General features: G+C 47.6%; 1 long non-coding RNA gene across 2 annotated transcripts; it reads right to left on the bottom strand.

Moving 5' to 3' along the window:
• Nucleotides 1–477: 477 nt before the first annotated feature.
• On the bottom strand, nucleotides 478–16,484 carry LOC140429992 (uncharacterized). Of its 2 annotated transcripts, XR_011949258.1 has the most exons (3): nucleotides 16,337–16,484; nucleotides 5,629–5,769; nucleotides 478–1,038 (listed from the first exon to the last, which is right to left on the bottom strand). It is a non-coding gene; the product is annotated as an uncharacterized lncRNA (long non-coding RNA). The 2 variants fall into 2 exon arrangements; XR_011949259.1 differs by lacking the exon at nucleotides 5,629–5,769.
• Nucleotides 16,485–18,487: the final 2,003 nt, after the last annotated feature.

The raw sequence follows: 18,487 nt of genomic DNA, 5'->3' as shown, positions 1-18,487 counted from the left end.
TTGTGATGAAAGCATACCTGCCACAAAAGCGTCCCAGACGAAGAATTCCATGTGGTTGCTCGCCGAAACATGCGGGCAGCTGCAGCTTCTTCCCAGCACCAGGAGTGCGCAGTAGAATTCTTCCAAGGATTCCCCAGGGGTTTGCCGTCTTGTTGCAAGCAGGTGCCGGGCGTAGATTTGGTTTACCAGGCGAATATAGTGTCCTTTTAGCAGCTTGATTGCTGCATCGAAGTCTTCCGCTTCCTCGATGAGGGTGTAAATCTCCGGGCTCACCCTTGAGTGCAGGGACGTGCAGTTTCTGCTCTCCCGTGGGTGCGTTTTCAGCTGTCTCGAAAAACCTTTAAAACACGCCAGCCAGTGCTTAAAGATTGCCGCTGAGTTCGCCGCGTGGGGGCTAAGTTGATTCGGAGCTCCATCATTTCTTCTTAAAATCTAGCTTATTAAATTGATGCACGATCAATGACCACTAAAGCGAGGTTGTAGTCCAACTGAAGGTTTTAATAAGCTAGATGTTTCTCCAGCAGCTCAGGTACAGAATGAGGGCTGCTGGGACGGCACGGGTTCTTATACCCCACCTAGCAGGGCGGAGCTATTATACACTCTAGCCAATAGAAAGCATACAGTTTCCACCAATGGTGCTTTAGCCTCTCATGTACCGTAATACCTATAATACCACAGGGGGCGCATGCGTTCAGGATCTGGGCCGATGACTCCATCATGCACTACGAAGCCGAGGATGGCTAGACGGTCAGTGCTGAACACACATTTGTCATTGATGTAGGTCAAGTTAAGGGTTTTTGCGGTATGGAGGAATTTGCAGAGGTTGGTGTCGTGGTCCTGCTGGCAGTCATAGTTCCTACCCCGTACCAGGTGCGCGCAGTAGAATTAATCCAGCGATTTCCCCTGAGATTTGTTGCCTTGTCGCTAGCAGATGCCGGGCGTAAACCTGGTTTACTGGGCGAATGCAGTGTCCTTTCAACAGGGCCAACGCGGCCTCGAAATCGTCCGCATCCTCGATGATTCGATGCAAAGATGATTCTGGATAGGGGCGAAAGCAACAGGGTAGTTGTTATGGGGGACTTTAACTTTCCAAATATTGACTGGAAGCGCTATAGTTCGAGTACTTTAGATGGGTCCGTTTTTGTCCAATGTGTGCAGGAGGGTTTCCTGACACAGTATGTAGATAGGCCAACGAGAGGCGAGGCCGTATTGGATTTGGTACTGGGTAATGAACCAGGACAGGTGTTAGATTTGGAGGTAGGTGAGCACTTTGGTGATAGTGACCACAATTCGGTTACGTTTACTTTAGTGATGGAAAGGGATAGGTATATACCGCAGGGCAAGAGTTATATCTGGGGGAAAGGCAATTATGATGCGATGAGGCAAGACTTAGGATGCATCAGATGGAGAGGAAAACTGCAGTGGATGGGCACAATGGAAATGTGGAGCTTGTTCAAGGAACAGCTACTGCGTGTCCTTGATATGTATGTACCTGTCAGGCAGGGTGGAAGTGGTCGAGCAAGGGAACCGTGGTTTACTAAAGCAGTCAAAACACTTGTCAAGAGGAAGAAGGAGGCTTATGTAAAGATGAGACATGAAGGTTCAGTAAGGGCGCTCGAGAGTTACAAGTTAGCTAGGAAGGACCTAAAGAGAGAGCTAAGAAGAGCCAGGAGGGGACATGAGAAGTCTTTGGCAGGTAGGATCAAGGATAACCCTAAAGCTTTCTATAGATATGTCAGGAATAAAAGAATGACTAGGGTAAGAGTAGGGCCAGTCAAGGACAGTAGTGGGAAGTTGTGCTTGGAGTCCGAGGAGATAGGAGAGGTGCTAAATGAATATTTTTCGTCAGTATTCACACAGGAAAAATACAATGTTGTCGATGAGAATACTACGATTCAGGCTACTAGACTAGAAGGGCTTGAGGTTCATAAGGAGGAGGTGTTAACAATTCTGGAAAGGGTGAAAATAGATAAGTCCCCTGGGCGGATGGGATTTATCCGAGGATTGTTTGGGCAGCTAGGGAGGAGATTGCTGAGCCTTTGGCTTTGATCTTTAAGTCATCTTTGTAAACAGGAATAGTGCCAGAAGACTGGAGGATAGCAAATGTTGTCCCCTTGTTCAAGAAGGGGAGTAGAGACAACCCCGGTAACTATAGACCAGTGAGCATTACTTCTGTTGTGGGCAAAATCTTGGAAAGGTTTATAAGAGATAGGGTGTATAATCATCTGGAAAGGAATAATTTGATTAGACATAGTCAACACGGTTTCATGAAGGGTAGGTCGTGCCTCACAAACCTTATTGAGTTCTTTGAGAAGGTGACCAACAGGTGGATGAGGGTAAAGCAGTTGATGTGGTGTATATGGATTTCAGTAAAGCGTTTGATAAGGTTCCCCACGGTAGGCTACTGCAGAAAATACGGAAGCATGGGATTCAGGGAGATTTAGCAGTTTGGATCAGAAATTGGCTAGCTGGAAGAAGACAAAGGGTGGTGGTTGATGGGAAGTGTTCAGACTGGAGTTCAGTTACTAGTGGTGTACCACAAGGATCTGTTTTGGGGCCACTGCTGTTTCTCATTTTTATAAATGACCTGGAGGAGGGTGTAGAAGGATGGGTGAGTAAATTTGCAGATGACACTAAAGTCGGTGGAGTTGTGGACAGTGCGGAAGGATGTTACAAGTTACAGAGGGACATAGATAAGCTGCAGTGCTGGGCTGAGAGGTGGCAAATGGAGTTTAATGCAGAAAAGTGTGAGGTGATTCATTTTGGAAGGAATAAGAGGAAGACAGAGTACTGGGCTAATGGTAAGATTCTTGGCAGTGTGGATGAGCAGAGAGATCTCGGTGTCCATGTACATAGATCCCTGAAAGTTGCCACTCAGGTTGAGAGGGTTGTTAAGAAGGCGTACGGTGTGTTAGCTTTTATTGGTAGAGGGATTGAGTTTCGGAGCCATGAGGTCATGTTGCAGCTGTACAAAACTCTGGTGTGGCCGCATTTGGAGTACTGCGTGCAATTCTGGTCGCCGCATTATAGGAAGGATGTGGAAGCATTGGAAAGGATGCAGAGGAGATTTACCAGAATGTTGCCTGGTATGGAGGGAAGATCTTATGAGGAAAGGCTGAGGGACTTGAGACTGTTTTCGTTAGCGAGAAGGTTAAGAGGTGACTTAATTGAGGCATACAAGATGATCATAGGATTGGATAGGGCGGACAGTGAGAGCCTTTTTCCTCGGATGGTGATGTCTGGCACGAGGGGACATAGCTTTAAATTGAGGGGTGATAGATATAAGACAGATGTCAGAGGTAGGTTCCTTACTCAGAGAGTAGTAAGGGTGTGGAATGCCCTGTCTGCAACAGTAGTGGACTCGCCAACACTAAGGGTATTCAAATGGTCATTGGATAGACATATGGACGATAAGGGAATAGTGTAGATGGGCTTTAGAGTGGTTTCACAGGTCGGCGCAACATCAAGGGCCGAAGGGCCTGTACTGCGCTGTAATGTTCTATGTTCTATGCTCTATGTTCTATGGGTGTCCCCCTGAGTTCTCACTTTCTTGATGCAACTTGCACCGTTAAACATGTACCTTCACACGCACATCCTGGGATTTTCCCTTCGCCTAGCCAGGTCTCGTCCTGCAGGCTCGTACCTGGCCTCCAGCCACTCACTTCCCCTCATACCAAGTAAGCCCTCGCAGCACAGACATTGGAATGACACCCCTGCCTTACTGTTGGTCTGGTAGGTCGAGACCTGTCTGTGAGCCGCCCCTGAAATGGATGTGATGCTGCCACCAAAGCTTAGTGCTGAATATCACGAGCTCTGCCCAAAACAAGGTAGGCGAACAAACCTCAAATTGAGGAGTAGAGTGCAGGTCACTAGGTGCATGTCACTTAGATACAATTGTGAAACACCTTGGCGTGCGGCTCACGATCCAACATGGGTGAATGGTTCTGGTGAGTAGGCCCGATAATGAGATGCAAATGTATTTCAAAGACATTTCTGACATGCAGAGGCAGGAAACGTGATTCGCCGCAGTCAGGAAGAGAGGACAATTGCAAACTGGTTTTGTGACAACATAAAACAAGTTTTTGCAATCTCCTGAAATTTTCAGCACCTGACCACCATGATGCCTGCCTCAAATGGGGGCAAAAAAACCCAGCCATGTAGTGCTTTCAGGACTAATTATTAGAGCAGCATGTTCTGGGGCAAATCGGAGAGCAGGCTATTCCAGACCTGGTAATGTGCAATGAGATAGGATTAATTACTGACCTTGTAGTGGAGGTGCCCCTAGGTAGCAGTGACGGTGATATGATTGAACTTTTCATTCAGTTTGAGGAAGAGAAGAGCAGGTGCAATAATAGTGTGTTTAAACTTAAATAAAGGCAATGAAGACAGAGCTGGTTAGAGTGAACTGGGAAAGTAAGTTAAGGGATAGCTCTTAGAGGAGCAGTGGCAGACATTTAAGGAGATATTTCATAACACTCAGCAAAGATATATTCCAATAAAAACTAAAGGCTCCAGATGATTGCGCCATCCATGGTTAATAAGGAAGTTAAAAATAGTGTCAAATTGAAAGAAAATACATACAATTGTGCGAAGATTAGTGGTAGATCAGAAGATTGTCTAGATATTTAAAATCAGCAAAGAATAAGTAGAAAATAATGAGGGAGAAATTAGGGTCAGAGAGAAAGCTAACTGGAAACATCAAAACAGATAGTATGAGTTTCTATAAGTATTTAAAAAGGAGAAGAATAACTGAATTGAGTGTTGGTCCTCTACAGAGTGAATCTGGGGAATTAATAATGTGAACTAAGGAAATAGCATAAGTATTAAATAGATATTTTACGTCTGACTTCATTGTAGAAGACACAAGTAACTCACAGAAATACTTGTAAACCAAGAGGTGAAAAAGGAGGAACATAAAACAAAAATAACCACCAGGGAAAGGGCATTGAGAAAATTATTAGAACTAAAGACTGACAAGTCTTCAAGACTTGATGAATTTCAACCTCGGGTCTGAAAAGAAACAACTGTTGTAATTTTCCAAAATACCCTAGATTCTGGGAAGATCCCATCAACTTGCAAAATAATGAATGTAACATCTATATTCAGAGGGAAAGTGCTAGAATCTATTATTAAAGAGGTCAATGGGCCTCCAACAATCACAAATAGTTTATTTTGTTCTAAGTATGACTTCAGCCAATTGATTTAGCCTTTGATTCAAATTGTCTTCAATTTTAGCAGGGCTTCTTGATGCCACACTCAGCCATGAACATAGAACATACAGGGCAGAAAGAGGCCATTCGGCCCATCAAGTCTGCACCGACCCACTTAAGCCCTCACTTCCACCCTATCCCTGTAACCCAGTAGCCTCTCCTAACCTTTTTGGACACTAAGGGCAATTTATCATGGCCAATCCACCTAACCTGCACATCTTTGGACTGTGGGAGGAAACCAGAGCACCCGGAGGAAACCCACGCACACACGGGGAGAACGTGCAGACTCCACACAGACAGTGACCCAGCGGGGAATTGAACCTGGGACCCTGGCACTGCGAAGCCACAGTGCTATCCACTTGTGCTACCGTGCTGATCAATGTTGTTTTGAAGTCAAGGGCAGTCAATCTCACCTCACCTCTGAAAGAAGGCTTTCCTCTTGTCTCCACTGCTTCTTTTCTTTTGCCAATGACCTTAGATCTGTTCCCTCTCAAGCTATTTTGTCCAGTTCCCTCATGATTTTGAACACCTCTATCAAATCTCCTTTCAAACTTCATTTCTGCAAGGAAAACAAAATTCCAGCTTCTTCAATCTTCCGACATAATTGAAATTCTGCATCCCTGGAACTATGCTCATGAATCATTTATATTCCCTCACTAATGCCCTCATATCCCATCTAAAATGTAATGCTCAGAACTGAACGCAGTACTCTAGTTCATCTGAACCAGTCTTTTGTACAGGTTTAAAATAACTTCCTTGTTGCTTGCCTTTGTTGATAATTCCAAGTATGCTGTGTGCTATTGCAATAACCCTTATGAGACCCACGAGGATGACCTAATTGATCACCCCTGGAGCTCATGGGGTACGAGTTCCCCCACTGAGGGGTGGAGGCCTAGCAGAGGCTTGTGAAACAAATGCTTAAAAGCCAGCCCAGATTGGCACCGGCATGATCGGTAGTCCCAGCTGGGACCTATGTGCTGTGTGCCACGATGCAGCAATAACTTTACTTTACAAATAAACAAACTACGGCTGCGGTTCTGTAGATCTGGACCGCATATCAATTCCTCAGCACGAGAGCAAAGTCGGAGCGAATTTAAAAATGCCACTTTTTGGGAGACTTGAGACTTTTGCGGTGTTTGCGGTGTTTCTTTCAGGCGAATGCTATTATAGGAGAGGACCGACAAAAGGGAGTACTCCTGACCACCAGCGGAACGCTAACCTTCAGTGTGACAAAAACATTACCTACCCAGCGGCCCCAGATTCAAAAACCTTTGATGAGCTGGTAGCATTTGTTGCAGACCATTACCACCCCAAACCATCGTTGATCGTGCAGCAGTGCCAGTTCAACACGGCTGGGTGAACTCCGGGAGAGTCTGTCATGGAATTCCTGATGCACCTTTGCAAGCTGGCCGAGCATTACGAATGCGGGCCATACCTCGCAGACATTGTGAGACCACCTAGTGTGTGGCATTAACAACATGACGACCCAACATATGCTGTCGGTAGAACCTTCTTTGGACTGAAAAGGGCCATAGGATTATCCCTCTCATGTGAAGACGCAGAAGAGGGAGTCCAGGAACTCAAGGCTCCATGGATATGGATGTGCATAGCATTGGCCGCCTCCCATTCCGGTGAGTAACATCTCCAAGAACAGGGCCTATGGGATCCAATTGGCACCGCAACGTTGTGGTCAGATCCATTCATCAAGAGCCATTGCAGCCCAACAAGACATCTCTCCTGAGGTCCAGGAAGAAAACTCGCAAAGGTGCTGCACCTGTGGTCACAGATACCATGTGTGTGGGGAACACCAGAACCGACAGTGAGCACATCGCCCTGGTCGGGTGACACATCTCCCCAGAGTCAGGGCTTTACACTTAGCACAGCCTGATGAGGATGGTTGCATGCAACTAAATTGCATTACAGCACCAAAAGTAGCCCCCATGAAGATCACCATCCAGGTAAACGGCCACCCATCAGAGATGGAAATAGATACAGGGGCTGCTGTATTGGTCATTGGACAGCAAACATACTGGAAAGTTTGTACAGGGATACAGCACCTGGGCCGAAGAGACACTAAGGCACTGGAGAATTATTGGGACAATGACAATTCTGGTTTCCTAAGGGCAGCAGTAGTTTGCCTGTCACTGATTGTAGTTTAGGGGCCTGGACCCGGTGTTTTGGGTCGCAACTGGTGACAGAGATTTTGCCTAGGCTGGCAGCAGATTTTTAAAATGGGTACAGACAGGTTGTATGAGGTCCTGGGAAAATACCTAGAGGTTTTCCAAGGCGGTTTAGAGAAGATGGCCAAACGTTACGTGGACCCAGAGGCCCAACACAAGTACTTCCATTCGACCTACTGTTGAAAGTGGAAACGAGCTCGGCCGGCTGGAAAACTTGGGGGGTATTCTCCCAGTTCAGGTCGCAGAGTGGACAGCGCCAGTGGTCCCGGTGCTGTAGTCTGTGCGGCGAACAAGGCCTCCGGGTTGGACGAGTACCCAATGACACTTGTGGAGGACCTCTATAAGTAGTTGACTGGGGGTCATTCTTTCTCCAAGCTGGATACAAGTCATATATACCTCCAGTTGGAGATGAATGTGGCATCCAGGAAATATGTGACAATCAATAGCCACAGCGGACTGTATGAATACACATGGCTACCATTTGCAACATCATTTGCCTGTGCAATCTTCTAACAAGTTATGGAGCGCATCCTTCAAGGGCTGCCAAGGGTGACAGTCTACTAGGATGACATATTGGTTGCAAGAGCCACCGAGAAAGAACACCTAGATAACTGAGAGGAAGTCCTCCACTGTTTCTCGGAGGTAGCTATCTGCCTGAAATGGGACAAGTGTGTCTTCCAGACAAGAGAGGTCATACACCTGGAGTACCGGATTGACAAGGACCATTTACACCCGGTGGAAGAGGAGCTTTGAGCTATCAAGTGGGCCCCTACACCAGAGAATACACGGGGCAAAGATCTTTCCTAGGGCTCGTTAATTATTATGGGAAAGTTCATTCCAAATCTGGTGACCATACTGGCACTGTTTCATGCGCTCTTGAAGAAACACCAGAAATGGGCATGGAAGGCACCACAAGAGGCATTTGCTGAAATAAAACGGCAACTGTTGTTCTCTAAGCTATTAACGCATCACGATCCCTCTAAACCGCTCATAGTAACGTGCGATGCCTCCGCATGTGGCATCGGGGCAGTCGGCAACTGTTGTTCTCTAAGCTATTAACGCATCACGATCCCTCTAAACCGCTCATAGTAACGTGCAATGCCTCCACATGTGGCATCGGGGCAGTCGGCAACTGTTGTTCTCTAAGCTATTAACGCATCACGATCCCTCTAAACCGCTCATAATAACGTGCGATGCCTCCCCATGTGGCATCGGGGCAGTTTGTCCCATCGGTGGGACAGAGAGGCTGATACTTATGCTTTGAGAATCTTGGATGACCAGAGGGTGAGTATACTCAGATTGAAAAGGGGGGACTGGCTGTGACCTTCGCGGTCAATAGATTTCATCAGTAAGTGTATGGATGACACTTTTCAATCATCACGGACCACAAACCTTTATTCGGCCTCTTCACAGAAGACAAGGTGATACCACCAATGGTGCCGGCCAGGATGCAGCAATGGGCATTACTGTTGGCAGTATATGAGTATACCTTTGAGTATCGCCTGGGCGCGCAGATTGCACAAGTGGATGCCCTTAGTTGACTCCCATTGCCTACATGCTCCCCCGTCCCCACCAGTAGCAAAGTCGTGTTGGCGCTAAAGTTTATGCACACGTTGCCTGTAACGGCCTCGCAAATTCGTGTGTGGATGAAAAAGGATCCTACGTGGGGGAAGTTGCGTCACGTCCTCCTGCATGGGGACTACAGGGGTAACTGCCTGAAGAACTGCGGGCATACACTGATTTGTTATGTTATAGGTGTAACATAAGCAGCTTCCTTGTGGTACACTTGACAAAGGAAGGTTCAGACGTGGAGATAACTTTAATACATTTATTAAACTATTTACACTTCTATTACTCGGGTTCAACACTACTGCTAATCCTACTATAGCTACCCAGACTGACTAGCCAGCTGCTGCAATCCACGTGGTTGGTGTAATATTGAATCAACCCTGTGTCTGTACTCCCTGACTGTCTCCTCTGGAAAGAGGCAGATCATGTGTGTGGTGTCCTTTATATATGGGTTGGTGTAATGCCCCATGTGGTCGTGTCACCTCCTTGTGTATCGTGAATGTCCATTGGTCGTGTCCTATCTAACTGATCTATTGGTTGAGTGTGTGTGTGATGTCACTGGTGCTCTCTCTAGTGTCTAGCTAGCCTACATGCATTTACATTGATGCACATCACCACATCCCCCCTTTTTTATATGTTACATATTTTCTGCACACTTTGAGAAAATTGAACAAAGAACAGGTAGATAAGGTTAGATATATACAAGTAATGGGAACAGTGATTAAACAATAAGTCCAAATCATTTGTGTGAGTCCAAAAACCATCAATCATCATGGTCAAATGTCTCTCTTGGTTATGAACGCCATCAACGTCCCTGTGCCACAAGAACCAAGAAGTGGTCAAATCACTTCGCTGTCTGATTTGGAGTCTTTCTTTGATCGATGTTTGTGATGGTGCTGTCGATGGCATCTTGTGGCTGATAAGGTATTGATGTTGAAGAGGTACCATCAACAGTATCATTCGAGGTCATAGATGTGCCATATGTTGAAGTTGGATAAAACTGTATATACTGGTTCTGGCCACGTGCTGTGTTGGAAGGGTGGTCCTGCTGAGAACCGTTGAAGCTTGTTGAATTGGTAACAGAATTGCTGCTCGCATAAATACCTGGTAATGGTGTGAAACTAGAACCTTGCATCCAATAGGAATGTGCCGTCTGGCCAGGCTGGGGTGCAGAAAATCCTGGGCTGTAACTAAGGCATCCAGTCTGTAGTGCAGATTGCGCTTGCAATAGTCCTCCTTCGGTCTTGATTCTATTAGTGGGCAATCCATAGTGCTGGCCTGTTTGAGAATATGCTGCATAGACTGCTGGCTGCTGCATGCCTGAATACTGGGCTTGTCCAGCATCAGCTGTCATTGGCTGCACTTCTGGTGTGGAAACAATGTGTAGATATAGCTGTGGTGAATATTGGTGTATTCCTCTTGGACTGTAGCCGCTGCTGCTTGTTATTACTGACCCAGTGTAATTGTTAAGTAACCAATCTCCTGTCATTGTGGCATCTGCTGTCACCATCACTGAGGTTGCGGCACTCCCTGTCTGGAGTAAAGTCCGGCTTACGTGAATCAGAGTCGGCGTTTGGTTGCTCCTCATCTGGAGTCTGGTCTGTTTTAGCTGAGACAGTGTTGGTTTGTTGATGCTCCCCGTCCGGAGTCTTAGCAGGTTCACTGGAGTCAGCTAAGATTTCTTGAAGCTGCACGTCTGGAGTCGGAACATGCAGGAATGCATTGACTTGTGGAGAGGTTCGAGTGAATGAGGGTGGAAGTATCATGGTGTCACCGGAGTCACCAGTGGTCTCACAGTGATCGTCGAACGCCTCTGTACACACTAGCTGAGGTCTGTCACTTTGCACATCTTGCATGGGAAGTGGGATACTGTCGTCACTCGTCTCACATACCGTGGGTCGAGCCTCAGTAGCTGCTTGTTGTTCACTTGGGTTGGGTAAATTGTCAGAGTCTTCATCTGGTGGCGCAAGCAATGTGGGTGGACTATCATTGTCTTGCTGTTGTCCTTCATTTGGGCTTGGACTGTCATCGTCGTTTTGTTCTTCACTGTAGCATGATAGACCGTCATGGTCGTCCTGCTGTGCTCTGGAGTGTGGTAGACTGTCATAGTCTTCTTGCTGTTTACTTGAGCATGGCAGACTTGCATCGTATGCCACTAGTTGGTCAGAGGAGGTTGCTAGCCCCTCATGGTTTTGTACCTGCAAGGACTGCGCGTCGGAGTCTTGCGTTGCTTCTATCGTGGAAGCTGTCCACGAGCTCGCTGCGGAGGCTTGTGACACTGGAGTCACGTCTTGTGTGTGCAGGGACTGCGCTCTGGAGTCTTGCGTTTCTTCTTTCATAGAGTCGGGAACCCTGAGCGGTGCGTGGACCACGCTCTGTGAGGCATCAGGCCGCTCTCTGTGGGCTTGTACCATTCGCTATCTCTTGGTGTCAGGCTGCAGCATCATCCTGCACTCACGAGTTGGGATGCCATCTCTGCTGGGTTGAAGATCCTCAAATCCGAAGAACGAATCCGCGTCTGCGTTGGATTCAATACGGGGGCGCCAATGTGCAACACGTCTAGTTGCGGTTCGGATTTGGTACTGGGGTAGCCTCCCAAGGTGAAAGGTTCGTCCGAGTCGTAGCCTTCTAGGACCATATCATCAATGTTTGCGTCGGAGTTGGCATTGGGCTCGCGAGGTCCAGAGAAAATGTAAAGGTCGGTATCGAAGTATTCAAGGTCAGAATCATCGGTTTGGGAGTAGGTAACTGCTTGTTGCAGGTTTCTTCGGAGGTTAATTTCATTCCCTGGTTCAATTTGAGGCATTGTGCTGTCATTCCAGTTGAAGAAAGGTTGTTTTACAGCTTTAAAAGATTTTTTCTTTGATTTGGGACGTTTCCCCTTTTATTGGGCGTGGTCCGGGGCCTCTGATGTCATGACGCATGTGACATAGCACGTAGGAAGCGATTGCGCATGCGCAAACAGACCTTCCCGTTCTGCGCACTTCTCGCGCAACTGTGCAAGTGCAGATCCTTTAGAAAGATGGCCGTTGACCAAAATCGTTCTCTGCTCCGGGATCTCGGCCTCGAGGTGAGTACTGGCGCTTCTCTTACCTTTTCTTGCTGGTTGGAGTGTGTTTTCCTCACAGTATTTGCTGAATTTGTCCAGGACTGCCTGGAAGTCGCTCCTGTGTTGCCCTTTGGAGAACTTGAATTTTTAAAAGATTTCTTCTGCTCTGGCACCGGCGATGGTGAGGAGAAGCTCTGTTTTTTCAGGATCGGCCACTTCTTCTAGTTCGGCTGCCACCAGGAAGATTTCAAACTTTTGCAGGAATGCCCGCCAGTTTTCGCGGAGATCGCCGTGGCACTGGAGCTGCTGCGGAACCCGGATCTCAAACATCTTGCCTGGGTATCGTTGCTGGTTGTCACTGTACGCTGAGGTATGGCTATCTGGATTGAAACAGTTCAGTCCTGGTACCATGATTTGTTATGTTGTAGTGTAAGATAAGCGGCTTCCTTGTGGTGCACTTGACAAAGGAAGGTTCAGACGTGGAGATAACTTCAACACGTTTATTAAACTATTTACACTTCTATGACTCGGGTTCAATACTATTGCTAATCCTACTATAGCTACCCAGACTGACTAGCCAGCTGCTGCAATCCACGTGGTTGGTGTAATATTGAATCAACCCTGTGTCTGTACTCACTGACTGTCTCCACTGGAAAGAGGCAGATCATGTGTGTGGTGTCCTTTATATATGGGTTGGTGTAATGCCCCATGTGGTCGTGTCACCTTGTGTATCTTGAATGTCCATTGGTCGCGTCCTATCTACCTGATCTATTGGTTGAGTGTGGTGTGTGATGTTTCTGGTGCTCCCTCTAGTGTCTAGCTAGCCTACATGCATTTACATTAATGCACATCACCACATACACAACCAAGCAACAGGACCTTAGTTTTGAAGACGGCATTCTCCTGTGGGGAGCCCGTGTTTTAGTTCCAAGGCAAGGCAGGAAAGCCATTCTACAACAATGGACATCCAGGGGTGTCCATAATGACGATGCTCACCAGGAGTTACAGGTGGTGGCCAGGGCTTGATGATGATATAATGAGGTTGGTGCAGCATGCCAAGAGCATCAAATGCCCCCACATTCAGTCTCACTCCACCCCTGGGAATGTCCAGGATGGCTTTGGATGCGGCTGCACACCAACTTTGCCGGGCCCTTCTTCAGGTCAATGTCCCTGCTACTCATCGACATCCACTTTAAATGGATGGACAGCTACCTGATGCCATTCAACCCATCATGCATGGGACAACAGCTCTTTGAAAGAACTATCCAATTACTTCCAAAATATGTCAGGTATTTCCCAAATTTGGGCTACCGGTGAACAACCATCCATATTGGAAATTCACTGCACTGCCTGCAATATTCCTCCTATTTTAAAATAATTGTTGAATATTCCTGTCTGGCAATGCAACTTCAGGAAATTAATCTTCCGACAACGTCATTAAAATAATAAATAGCATGATTACTTAAGTGTGATTAAAGAACTGGAAGGTATGAATACAAATTCAAGCAATGCTAGAAGTTAGAATGTTTATCAGCAAAGTAATACATATGTGGAAGATCTTAGATTCATTAATTGATTAGCTTCTTTGCAAAGGGCAGAACAAGCATCTAATCAGGAATAAAATGTAAAATTATGAGGACAAGCACAAACATGGTTTGGAGTTTGGGTGCTACTGGACCCATAGAAATATCACTATCCTGGAACCTTGTTGAATATTTCCACTCCCTTAACCTCCAGCCTAGTTGCGAGCACAAGCGGCAGCAATTTGGCTGTATCCAGCGCCCTCACATCAGTGACCGCACTTAGATTACTGCATGGAGTTCTGGTTGCCATACTATAAAAATGATATGGAGACATTGGAGAGGGTGCAGAGAATATTTACAAGGATGCTACGAGGAATGTGTGGCTATAAATATCAAGAACGAAGGCTGAGAGGTGACCGAATAGAAGTCTTTAAAATTCTGAAAGGTTTTGATGGACTGGTAAGAGAGAGAGTGTTTCCTCTCGAGTCCATTAATATAAGACAATGAACAATAAATCCAATAGGAAATTCAGAAGAAATTTGTTCACCCAAAGAGTAGTAAGAATGTCGAACTCACTGCCATCTGGATAGGTGCAATTAAGAGGAAGTTAGACAAGCATTTGAGCAGAAGGGAATAGGTGGTTCCGATGGTCGACATAAATGAGGAAATATTAGAGGAGGCATGAGTGGAGCATAAACCTGGGCATGGACCTATTGGACCGAATGGCCTGTTTCCATGCTGTGTATGTAATCTTATGTAATCTAGTCATTCATTCTGCACCAGCCCTTAGTGTCTCTTTTATTCTAACCAAGCTGTTGGATCATAGGCCGGCTGGTGGTGACAAGTGGCCGTCCCTTCAAATCTGGTTCATGACTCCTGTTTGGAATCCGAGTACAGAGGTGGCCCACGAGGAGAACCATGAAGCCTCCGGAAATGGCTTCAAACAACTGGCCAGACTGTTTGAGAGGGACAAGTTGAGAGCAAGAGCGATCGCGTTTCTAGTCCACTGCTCTTGGTTTCCCCCCACCTATTTAGAACTTTTTGATTTTAATTTAAATCAGCTTGGTGCATTCCTTTGCGATTTTTAGGAGTCAGATACCAGCAGCAATGTTTATTGAACATGCATTATAAATATAAGTTCAGCTGGCTACTTCAAAGCTGCTTCCAAAGTACACTGCTGCCCTTTTTCAGTTTAAACATTCATGTCAAACATTAATGAAAGGCGAGGTTAAACATCCGCTCTTTTGTTCACCTATTACTGTGAAAATTTGATTTAAATCAGAGCTCACACAGTGCAGATGAGGCCCTTCATCCCATCGAGTCGACACCGACACGGGAAAAACACCTGACCTGCCTCCTAATCTCAGTTACCAGCACTTGGCCTTGAATGTTATGACATGCCAAGTGCTCATCCAGGTACTTTGTAAAGGATGTGAGGGAGCACGCCTCTACCACCCTCCAGGCAGTGCGTTCCAGACCCTCACCACCCTCTGTCTAAAAATGTTTTCCCTTACATCCTCCTGCCCCTCACCTTGAACTATGTCCCTCCCCTCGTGACAGACCCTTCAACTAAGGGGAACAGCTGCTCCCAATCCACCCTGTCCATGCCCCTCATAATCTTGTACACCTCGACCAGATCGCCCCTCAGTCTTCCCTGCTGCAACGAAAACAACCCAAGCCTATCCAGCCTCTCTTCATAGTTTAAATGTTTCATCCTAGGAAACATCCTGGTGAATCTCCTCTGCACCCGCTCCAGTGCAATCACATCCTTCCTATAATGTTCTATACAGCTCCATCATGACCTCCCTGCCTTTGTAATCTATGCCTCAATGGCAAAGGCAAGTGTCCCATATGCCTTTTTAACCACCCTATTAACCTGCCTTTCTACCTTCAGAGATCTGTGGACAAAAAAACCCAGAGGAAACCCACAAAAACACGGGGAGAAGGTGCAGGCTCTGCACAGACAGTGACCCATGCCAGGAATCGAGCCTGGGTCCCTGGCGCTGTGAAGCAACAGCGCGAGCCACTGTGCTTATCTTTACAGCCCTTCTTAAAGATAATGGGGGGGATTCTCCGAACCCCCGCCGGGTCGTGAATCCCGCCCCCGCCGGCCGCCGAATTCTCCGGCACCAGAGATTCGGCGGGGGCGGGAATCGCGCCATGCCGGTCGGCGGGCCCCCCCGGCGATGCTCCGGCCCGCGGTGGGCCGAAGTCCCGCTGCTTCTATGCCAGTCCCACCGGCGTAAATTGAACCAGGTCCCTTACCGGCGTGACCTGGCGGCGCGGGCGGGCTCCGGGGTCCTGGGGGTGACGCGGGGTGATCCCCACGGTTGCCTGGGCCGCGATCAGGGCCCAGCGATCCGCGGGCAGGCCTGTGCCATGGGGGCACTCTTTTCCTACGCGCCGACCATCAGCCTCTGCCATGGCCGAAGCGTAGGTGAACCCCCCCCTGCGCATGCGCGGGGATGACGTCAGCAGCCACTGACGTTCCCGCGCATGCGCGGACTCGCGCCGGCCGGCGGAGTCCCTTCGGCCCCGGCTGGCTTGGCGCCAAAGGCCTTCCACGCCAGCCGGCGGGGCGCCAACCACTCCAGGGTGGGCCTAGCCCCTTAAAGGTGCGGTCCTAGCCCTAAAGGTGTGGAGGATTCCGCACCTTTGGGGCTGCCCGACGACGGAGTGGTTCACACCATTCTGTCCCGCCGGGACCCCCCGCCCCGCCGGGTAGGGGAGAATCCCGCCTATGATTGCAAACTTATGTACTTAGTGTTACGATATCAACAACAAAAAATTGTATTTGTATAGTACCTCGAACAGAGGAAAACATCTGAAGCCATGTCACAAAGAAATAAAAATAAATTTAAGAAAACATAAAATGACTAGGGATTTTAACAAGTTCTCAAGATGGTATAAAGAAGACAGTGAGGTTGAGAGGTGGAAGAGTCTCGGAAGGAAATTCTTGTCTGTGAAGGCATGGTTGCCAATGACGAGGCAAAGGGACAACGATACACACAAGAGGCCAGAGTCCGCACTTAGTCATCCTCTGTTGCAAGATAAAGCACGAAGAAACGCAATTGCATTAATAATTAACCGTCTGAAAATCTCAAACAAAATCTGTCTCTGTATTGTGGGCAGCTTCAGCACTCCAGCGAAAAACAGAGACAAACAGTACCTGTGTCATTGTGTTGAACATCATTTTGTTGAGGGTATTAATCCGGATCGTTGTAAACAGAACATGACGTTAGCCAGTGTGTAATGCTAAATTGATGCCCAACTTCCTACTTTGATCTCACTGTTCTAGTTTTTTTAAATTTCTTTTAATAAATATTGAGTACCCAAATATTTTTTTCCAATTGAGGGGCAATTTAACTTGGCCAATCCACCTACCCTGCACATCTTTGGGTTGTGGGGGTGAAACCCATGCAGACACAGGGAGAATATGCAAACTCCACACGGGCAGTGACTCGGGGCCGAGATCCGAACCCGGGTTCACTGTTCTAGTTAATGCCATCTCTTCTGCATGCACAGCTGAACAGATTCCCCCCACCACTGCTATTTATAGGCATCATCCAAATTGCAAGTTGGTTGTTTATTATTCCAGTTGGCTCTCGCTGAGTTTGTGGAAGTACTGGGTGTTTGGAGGAGTTCCTAAAATTTGATCAATTGTGCAGGAAGTGGTGCTGAAATATTAATAAGGCTACTGAAAGGCATCCAAGTGTGTCGCCCATTCCCAGTCATGGGGTGTATGGCTATAGCCTCTTGGGTTGCAACATCAGAGGGAGGTGGACCAGCAGCAGCAAAGAAAATGTGATGCTCACAGAGGGAGGAGGATGGCTCTCAGCAGGCAGCTTTACCCATGTAAAGTTGTTAGGGAAGACTTCTACACACCTAAAGCGGGGAGCAATACATTCAGTGGCTGATCTTCACTAAGTCATAGAATTCTGCCACCCACCTCTTGGGCCCGGACCTGACGTGGGTGAGGGTGGGGCAGCCAATGTCTGTCAAGGTGCCAATGGCCCTGAGATGAAGACCCCGAAGGACAAGAAGGCGGTCTTCCGCTTCCTAAGGATGGTCAACTTCCTTGGGAAGTTTATCCCCAACCTTGCATCACACACCACAGCTCTCCGCAATCTTGTCAAAAAAACTACGAACTTCCAGTGGCTCCCCGCTCATGAGCAAGAGTTGCGTGAGTTCAGGGCGAAACTCACCAAGGCCCCGGTACTGGCATTTTTCGACTCCGCCAAGGAAATGAAGATCTCCACCGACGCAAGCCAGGCTGGCATTGGGGCAGTACTCCTCCAGCGGGATGAATCCTCCTCCTGGGCCCCAGTCGCATATGCCTCCAGAGCCATGACACCTACTGGGCAACAATACGATCAGATTGAAAAAGAATGCCTGGGCCTCCTCACAGGGATTGACAAATTCTATGATTACGTGTATGGTCTCCCCAAATTCATGGTCGAGACAGACCACAGGCCATTGGTTCACATCATCCAAAAAGACCTCAATGATACGATGCCACGGCTACAACGTATCCTCCTCAAACTCCGCCGCTACGATTTCGACCTGGTCTACACCCGGGCAAAGAGTTAATTGTGGCCGATGCACTCTCTAGATCCATCACCACGCCGTGTGAGCAGTCGGACTTTGTCTGTCAGATAGACGCTCAGGTGAAGTTTTGTGCATCCAACTTTCTGGCCAACTTGATGAAAGGGTCGTGCAAATTCATCAGGAGACGACCAGGGGTCCTTTACACCAGCGGACAATGCGGCATCTCACGGATGGTTAGCAAAAGGGGCAGTGCCCCCAGTTTTATAATATAAAGGACGATCTAGCGGTAGTGAACGGCATATTAATTAAGCTGGACAGGGAGTAATCCCACAGATAATGCGAGAGCTGGTCCTCGGCCATATCCATGAGGGTCACCTGGGGGTCGAAAAGTGTCGCTGTCGAGCCCGA

Source organism: Scyliorhinus torazame, chromosome 9 (genome assembly GCF_047496885.1).
Source record: "Scyliorhinus torazame isolate Kashiwa2021f chromosome 9, sScyTor2.1, whole genome shotgun sequence".
NCBI classification, from domain to species: domain Eukaryota; kingdom Metazoa; phylum Chordata; class Chondrichthyes; order Carcharhiniformes; family Scyliorhinidae; genus Scyliorhinus; species Scyliorhinus torazame.
This window is presented reverse-complemented; position numbering and strand designations above follow the sequence as displayed.